Source organism: Prionailurus viverrinus, chromosome C1, assembly GCF_022837055.1.
Source record: "Prionailurus viverrinus isolate Anna chromosome C1, UM_Priviv_1.0, whole genome shotgun sequence".
NCBI lineage: Eukaryota > Metazoa > Chordata > Mammalia > Carnivora > Felidae > Prionailurus > Prionailurus viverrinus.
Genome location: NC_062568.1, coordinates 42,564,379 through 42,573,853, shown reverse-complemented (window position 1 = coordinate 42,573,853; position 9,475 = coordinate 42,564,379).

Genomic DNA, 9,475 nt, shown 5'->3' with positions numbered 1-9,475 from the left:
CCTTTTACTTCTTTTTCCACCTTGTCTTCCTCCTGACTCAAAGTTTAAATGGAACTGAAACACGTGACATTAGTTGATTTGGGATACTTTATAACTAACTTTCCCCTCTGGAAATGTGGGCTCAAGTGCATTTTAAGTCACAAGTGGAATGAGTCAGATGACCCCAATTTGTTCTTCTGTGACTTTCCGTGTTGATTTCAGAATGACTCTTGCCAAACTCTATTTGGGAGGAGTCCAGTGATGAAATAACAGGAGTTGAAACCTGCTTGTTTAGAACATAGCTTTAGCTACTATTGATATATTCTCATTTTCTTTAGTTAAGAAATTCAGTGAAAGTTAGCAAGAGAGCAGGGACCCAATCTTGGAGACAACCCTACTAGAAACTAGTTATAAGTTTGCGTGTGTGTGTGTGTGTGTGTGTGTGTGTGTACATGCAAATGTGTATTTATAAGATTACAAGTAATATTTTAATTTTTCTTACTAACAAAGCTCATTTCACCCCAAAATGTGATTTTCCATCTTAGATATGTGATTTAAGAAGATAGTTACAGAACCTGGGGTGCCTGGGTGACTCAGTTAGTGAAGTGTCCAACTCTTGATTTTGGCTCAGGTCATGATCTTTCAGTTTGTGAGATTGAGCCTCATGTCAGTGCAGAGCCTGCTTGGGGTTCTCTATCTCTCTCAAAATAAATAAATAAACTTTAAAAAAAGAAAGAAGATTGATTATGGAACCTGAGTTAGTCAGTCTGGGTTGCTATAGCAAAGTACCATAGACTGGAGGTGGCTTATACATAATAGAAAATTATTTCTCACAGTTTTGGAGGCTGGAAGTCCAAGATCAGGATGCCAAGGTAGTTTGGTGAGAACCTTCTTCCAAGTCACAACTTCTCATTGTATCCTCACATGATGGAAGGGATGAGGGATCTCTGTTTGCATTTCTTTTATAAGAGCACTAATTTGATTCATGAGGGCTCCACCCTCATAACCTAAGTACCTCCCAAAGGCACCATCTCTCTCCTTTTTAAAATTTTTTTTTAATCTTTATTTTTGAGAGAGAGACAGAATGCGAGCAGGGAGGAACAGAGAGAGAGGGAGACACAGAATCTGAAGCAGGCTACAGCCTCTGAGCTGTCAGCACATAGCCCGACGTGGGGCTCGAACTCAGGAACTGCAAGGTCATGACCTGAGCCGAAGTCAGACGCTTAACCAACTCAGCCACCAGGTGCCCCCAAAGGGCCCAGCTCTTAATACCATCACATTGGCATTAGGATTTGCCACATATGAACTTTGGAGGGACATAAACATTCAGACCACAGCAGAGACTAAAATTTGGAAGTGTCTCAACAGTGTCATTGCTTTCAGATCACTAATAAAAAGTTAAATACAGGTATATGAATTTATTTAAATACATTGATTTTACCCTATATAAAAAGGATATAGGGCTTTAACAGATAAAAGCTATACTTTAATGTTGGACATTTTGATCTGAACTACATAGAAATGATGGACAAATATAAACTGTTTTTTTCAATATGTGTTTAACTCAAAGAAAATAATTATTCAAATGGCAGAAATGAGAGGAAAATTTTAAGCCAGTGTAATAAGGAACAGCTGAAGTCATAGTTGTCTATGTGGCAACGGGGCTGAAATAGTATATATGTGGACCTTAAAGACTGAAGGTTTGGCATTTTAGCATCTAAATGGAGATTTGGAGGTAGGGCTTCAACGAAGACAGAACCTGTTAAGGTCTACTCTATCTATGAAACAGAGATTACACAAACTTTGCCACTAGTCTAAGGAAGTAGTAAGGAGTAGTGTTATTAAAAATTAGGGTTAAGAAGAAAAACAAAGTTATGGTAGAGAAAATGAGAACCCAATCCAAACCAGACTTGGACATTAACATCCTATATGGGACACAACCCTAAATTAAGAAATTACCTGGGACCTCAGCAGAAACAAAAATAAAAACTTTCAATTCTATCCCTTTCTAAAATGTTATTTAGGTTTTATTGGTTTTGTAGAGAAGCAACAACTCATTGGGATGTTAACATTTGATTTTTTAATAATTTCTTGTCATTGGCTTCTGAAGATCCAGACTGACAGCCTTCCAGTTTCTACAGTTGCAACCATACAAATGGGTGCTATTTTTATGGAACACATTAATTGGTTCTTCAGAGAGTCCTGTGAGTGTCTTTCCTTTGTGTTGTTTCTGATGTAGAAATCTGGCTTCGGTTCTTAGTCCTTGCTTTCCTTTTTAGCTCTAGTTATAATCCGTGTACTGATAAGACAGCTAAGGGCTTTAGAAAATTCTGAGAAACTAACTCACTCCCTGTGAAGCCAAATGGTGGAAGTGCTGGCTGCTTCACTAACATTTTTTTCTTTTAGCATGATTTTTCCTGGTCCCTGTTTCCATATCACAAAAACATCAGGCTCTCTCCGGCCAAATGAATAGCTTGGATAAGTTTAGATGAGAGATACTCATGATTAACTGACTTACAGGAAAATAAGTAGTTTGGATAACCCCAATTTGTTTTAGTAATTCTGTTTCTCCCTTTCCTGGCTTCAGGGAGGAAAAACATCACATTTCTTCTACACGGAGGGGTATGTGAGGAGAAATAAAAACTTTCTTCATGAATTGTGTATCCCACAAAAATTCACATTCCATTTTCCTAAACCTCCTCTTATATTGAATGAAAAGTGGGGGTTGGAGTATTCATTTTGCAGAAAAATTGCCTTTGAACAATCCTTTCATGCGTGGGTGACATCAATAGCTGGAAAACCAGTGTTTTTAGACTCGAGGTGCTTTGTTAGGGCTTTTGCCTCAACTGTAAGGCTTAGAATCCATATCTGGTATCCAGAACCAAATAATATCTTGTTATAGAAGAGTAGGGACAAAATAAAAACGTAGAAGAGTAGGGACAAAATAAAAACGTAGAAGAGTAGGGACAAAATAAAAACGTACTGAGAAAACTTAGGACTGAGGATCATTACTGAGACCCACTAAAGGGAACATCAAATGATGCACTTTAATTTTTTTTAATGTTTTTATTTATTTTTGAGAGACAGAGCGTGAGTGGGGAAGGAGCACAGAGAGAGGGAGACACAGAATCTGAAGCAGGCTCCAGGCTCTGAGCTGTCAGCACAGACTCAGGGCTCGAACTTATTAGCTGTAAGATCATGACCTCAGTCAAAGTTGGATGCTTAACCGACTGAGCCACTCAGGCACCCCTCAAATGATGCACTTTACAAAGAACAGAGAACAAAGAAGAACAGGATGCAAGAATCAAAGAAAGTGATTAACATGTGGATGAGCATGTTTGTAAAAAACTGATTAATCTATAGATGAATCTAAGTAAGCAATGAATGCTAAAAACAATAATAAAAATAATGATGATGATTAATTTTGAGTGCCTTAAAAACAGGGCTCAAAGTGCATGGAAAATCAAATAAATCATTGGAGCTCAAGCTTTTTCAGATCCTTTGATTTTCTGGAGGAGTTAGTAATACTGACTAAATTTTTATCTGCTGGGTCAAGATTGCATGTTGATTAAGGATAAACACTGTATGTAGAGCAATAGAGTGTAAAACAATAACAAATCAATAAAAGTTTCTGCTGTTCAATAAAGGAAGGAGGAAGAATATAAGCAAATAAATATCACGAGAAATAAAATTAAAAAATAAGCTACTAAAGTAAGTTAAAATGAAGCAGTAATAATAAATGCTAAACTACCAGCTAAACTTAAATACATTTAGATTTAAGTCTAAATTTACTTCTTAAAAGATAGGTAGTTTCAAATTAGATTTTTTATAAATATTTTTTTTTCAACGTTTCTTTATTTTTGGGACAGAGAGAGACAGAGCATGAACGGGGGAGGGGCAGAGAGAGAGAGAGAGGCACAGAATCTGAAGCGGGCTCCAGGCTCCGAGCCATCAGCCCAGAGCCTGACGCGGGGCTCAAACTCACGGACCGCGAGATCGTGACCTGGCTGAAGTCGGACGCTTAACCGACTGCGCCACCCAGGCGCCCCTCAAATTAGATTTTTAAAATTCTGGGTTGATGGAAATACACTTACATATGATGATACAGAAAATACTGAAATGGAAAAACAGATACAAGCAAAGCAAAGATGAACCCAACTAAATTTGTTTTTGCAATATTAATAAAAGGCAAAATAAACTTTGAACCAAAAAAGGACTTAGGTGAAAGAACACCGTAATTCACTAGAAAGATACATCACTGAATGTATATATACTGGAAAACCTGCATGAAAAGTGCATAGAGCAAATGTTAATAGTATTAAAGTTGAAATTGATAATTATCCATTGTATTGGGAGATTTTGATACAACTTTTCTGGAAAATGACAGATTTTGCATATATCAAAAATTAGGATGCATCTAAAGCACTACCTTCAACAAATAGGGAGACAAATTATTTCCAAACACCTATCGAATATTTTAAAAATATGTTAAAAATTTACATACAGGACAATTTGCTTTTTTTGGTATAGGGTTCTATGCATTTGACACATGCATACTGTAGTATAAACACCACCATAATAAAGATACAGAACAGTTCTATCACTCCAGAAGAAATAACCTCATACAACACTTTGTAGTCAAACACTTCCCCTGGTATTAATGTCTGACAACCACTGACTGGTCTTGTAACTCTGTAATTTTGCCTTTTCTGGACAGTAACATATATGGAATTATACAGAATATAGCCTTTGGAGAAAAATTTCTTTTTTTTAGTATAACGCATTTGAGATTCATCAATTTCTCCCATGTATCAGTAGTTCAATCCTTTTTATTGCAAAGTACTGTTTCATTATATGGAGGTAGCACAATTTATTTATCTATTCTCCTGTTCAATAACATTTATGTGTTTTCGGTTTCTGGTGATACTAACAAAATTGTTTTAAAATTACTGTAGTATTTGTATGAATGTAGTTTTCATTTTACTTGGGCAAATGCCAGTGTGTGATATTACTAGGTAATTGTTGTGGTAAGTGTATGTTCAACTTTTAGGAGTTATTTTCTAGAGTGGCTGTGCCTTTTGCATTCCCACCAGCTATGTGTGAGAGTTCCTGTTGCTTTGTGTTCTTGTTAGTACTTGGTATTGTCAAGTTTTGTAGAAAAAGGCATTCTAGTACATGTGTATGGGTATCTCATTGTGATTTTTATTTTTTCTCTTTTTTTAAAATTTTTTTAATCTTTTTTCATTTTTGAGAGAGAGAGAAGAGAGAGAGAGAAAGAAAGAGAGAGAGAGAGAGAGAGAGAGAGAGAGAGATGAGAGAGAGAGAGAGAAACAGAGAGAAAGGGAGACACAGAATTCAAAGTAGGCTCCAGGCTCTGACCCGTCAGCACAGAGCCCGACGTGGGGCTCGAAGTCGCGAACCGCGAGTTCATGACCTTAGCTGAAGTTGGACACTTAACCACCTGAGCCACCCAGGCACCCCATGATTTTTATTTTCATGTTATCTTTTGTACATACTTCAAGATTCAAGTTGTGTCATAATCCATTCAGATTGCTATAACAAAATGCTAGCTATATTTTATAAACAAGATAAATTTATTTCTCACAATTCTGGAGCCTGGACGTCCAAGATCATGGTGTTTGTAGGTTTTATATGGTGGCTGGTGAGGGCTCAATTCCTGGTTATAAGAGGTACCTTCCTGCTGTGCCCTCATGTGGTGGAACGGGCTAGGGATTCTGTGAAATGCTTTTACAGTGCGCTAATCACATTCATGAGGGTCCCATCATTATGACCTAATCACTTCCCCCAGACTTCCATTTACTAACATGTAATCATCTTTGGGAGTTAAGATTCAACATAAGCATTCTGGAAGCACACAAATATTCAGACCATATCACTGAGGATTTTTTACATTTATGTTCATCGAGACAGTGTTTTTTTAAATTTTCTTTTTCTTTTAATATCTCTGGCTGTTTTTGAAATCAAGGGAATGCTGACTTCATAAAAAGAGTTGGGAAGTGCTCCTGCCCTCTCTCCAGCCGTTCCATTTTCTGCAAGATTTTCTGTAGAATTGGTATTATTTCTTTGTTGAATACTTGGTAGAATTCACCAGTAAAACCATCTGGTGCTAGGTTTTTCTTTTTTGGAAGATTTTAAACTACAAATCCAACTTCCTTATAGGGGCAGATATAGGCTATTTACTATGGAGCAGGTTTTGGTAATTTGTATTTTTGAAGGAAGTGATCCATTTCATTTAAGTTGTCAAAATCATGGGCATAGATTTTTGTAGTATACTTTCATTATCGTTTAATATCTATGGAGTCTGTAGAAGTATCATCTTTTACATTCTTTATATTGTTAATTTGTGTTTTCATTCAGTTCAAAATATTTTCCAAGTTTTCTTGAGATTTCTTCTTTAACTCATGGGTTATTCAATTTTCACAAACTTTTTCTGTTACTGATGTTTAGAGAACATAATTTGTTTAATTTGAACTCTTCCAAGTTTGTTAATGTTTGTTTTATGATCTATCTTGGTGAATGTTTTATGTTGTACTTGAAAAGAATGTATATTCTGTTATTGGGTGGAATGTTCTACACATGTCAATTAGGTAAAGTTGGTTGATAGTGTTATTCAGGTTTTCTACGCCCTTGATGATTTTGTCTCCTTGCTCTGTCATATGTATTAACATGTATATACACTTAAACTTTCCCAGAAAATGTTATAAATTTTACTTTCAAAAGTAGTATAATTTAATGAGCTGAGAAAAGAAAAATAGTAAATTATATTTATTCAGATATGTATCATTGCTCTTGCTTTCCTTTTCATTCCCAAAGTTACAAGTTTCCCCTCTGGTATAATTTCTCTTTTTTATTTGAACTTGGACTGTTTGAGATTTACTGAAATTCTTAAATTTTTTTTTCTGTCAATTTTTTTTTCATCAAACATGCAGAATTTTTTTCAGTCACTATGTCTGCAAATATTTTTCTGCAGCAACCTCTACCTCCCTACTTCATATACTCCAAATAATAGATCTTTTGATATTACTATTGTATTATCCTCAGGCACAACAGATGCTAGTCATTTTTGTTTTCAATCTTTTTCTCCCTAGTATTTAGAATGAATAACTTTTATTAACTTATCTTTAAGTAATCTTACTATTTGTATTGGGCTAAACAAACCAACCAATGGAAAGGAATAAAAATCTCAGAGAAAGATTTATGCATATTTAAGAACTCTAGTGGAGGCAGACTAATTAGTTGTGAAAGAGCAAAGTTTTTAATACATGGTGCTAAGTAAAATTAATTCTTTGTTAAAGGAATTCTCAATTTGTACCACATTAAAAATAAAGTCCAGGTGAACTGAAGACCCAAATGTGAGAAAAAAATTCTTTAAAACTTTTGGAAGGAAATATACCTTACTTTTAAACAAAAACATAATAAGCACAAAATGAAAAGAAATCATCTATAATCTTGTTTAAAATGCAAGGTTCTGTACTGTAAGATACCCTGAAAAAATTTAATAGAAAGTAATAATCTTGAGAGAAACAGTTTATAACACATATAAACAGAAAAACTGGTATTTTAGTATAGTAAAAATGTCTCAAAATGAGTAAGACAAATTACCCAATTGAAAAGTGGACAAATAGGGGCACCTGGGTGGCTCAGTCAGTTGAGTGTCTGACTTCGGCTCAGGTCATGATCTTGTGGTTTGTGAGTTTGGGCCCCACGTCGGGCTCTGTACTGACAGCTCTTGCTCTCATCTGGAGCCTACTTCAGATTCTGTGTGTTCCTCTCTCTCTGCCCCTCCCCTGCTCATGCTCTGTCTCTCTCTGTCTCAAAAATAAATAAAACATTAAAAAAATTTTTTTAAAGAAAAGTGGACAAATAATATGACTGAAATGCCTATGGAAGAAGAAGCTAGAATGGCAGAAATGGAGAAAAGTTCTTAAATCTGAACAGTGGAGGGAGAATTCTCATCGGTTTGAAAATGAAATATTGCTTCACATTTAGCTTTGGCAGACCCCTGACAACTGAGACCTCTGACAATACCCAGCTTTTGGAGGAGTGGGAAAACAAATTCTAATACCCTGCTGGCTGGCAGTAATGTAAATTGATCAAGCACTTTGAAAAAAACACTTAGATAGTCAAGCAAAATAGACTACAAGTGTAACGCATTTTCCAGAAATTCCACTGCTAGGAGTATGCTCTAGAGAAACACTTGTATATGCCCATGAGAAGACATGTACAAGACTATTTCTTGCATCACTATTGATAAAAGAAAAAAATTAAGAAACCATCTAAATATTTATTGATAAAGAAGTGATTAGCTAAATTACAGTATTTTTAATATAGAATATACCTAGCAGTCAAAATAAATGAAGCACATCTACATGTATTAACTTTGGTACATTTTTAAAGCACAAAGGTAAATTAAAAATTAGGTTGTAAATATATATCATATAAAATTAAAATAATGTAAAATGTTACCTATAAGTTTGATGGTGCTATACATATATGGGAAAAGTAATAAAAACAAAAATAGGAAGGTTACACAATCTATAATATATTGGTTTTCTCTGAAAAGGGAAGGAGGCAGGTAGGAGGGTCCAAGGAGTGATTCAGGCTATAGGACTGAGTAAGGTGTTAAGAGACTTTCTCTGCATCTGTCATTTTTCATTTCTTTCCCAAAGTTTCTGAAACAGTAAAAAATTTGACATTTATAAAATTTGGGTGTTGGCTATGAACCGATTCCTAAATCTCTGAGATAATTCATTAAAAGGGGAGAAATGTAAAAGTCAATGAACAAAAAAACCATAGCCACTTTCTATGTATTCTGTGCTGAGTGATGAATAGCTCTATTAACGATAGCATTAACCAGCAAAGAGTTTCACATTTCCGCTGACTTTACAAGTGAACCTGGGCTGAACCTCACAGAGGGAATGTATAAACTAGAGAGGTCAAAACCAAGAGGGAGGTTGCCGCTATTACTAATTATTAAAAAGAAAAGAAAAGAACCTGCAAGATTGCTCACACTAACTCATATAACTATGAACCTGTTATAGAAATTAGGCACATTGTGCTATTATTTTTTATACTTACTTTTCTCCTCTGGGAAAGAAGGAAAGTTTTTGCAAAATATATTTATGTAAGAAAAATGCTGTTTGTTTCTAAGAAAATCACATGCTAATATAAAATCATATAGAGGTAGTTTTATTTTCTCTTCCAGAATTAGTTTATTTGGTATAATTTAAAGCATATAACTTCGGAAATATATTGATGTTGAAGTTAAATCTTTAAATTATCTGGTTTCTCTATATATGTTTGACTTAGAGAGTTTCAAAATATAAATGCCAAATCGAAATGACTACTAACACAAAATAAAATTTTAGTTTTTATCAGGTAATAGTGCCATCTCTCTCTCTCTCTCTCTCTCTCTCTCTCTCTCTCTCTCGTACACACACACACACACCAAAGTCCAAAACAAAAACTTCTGCAA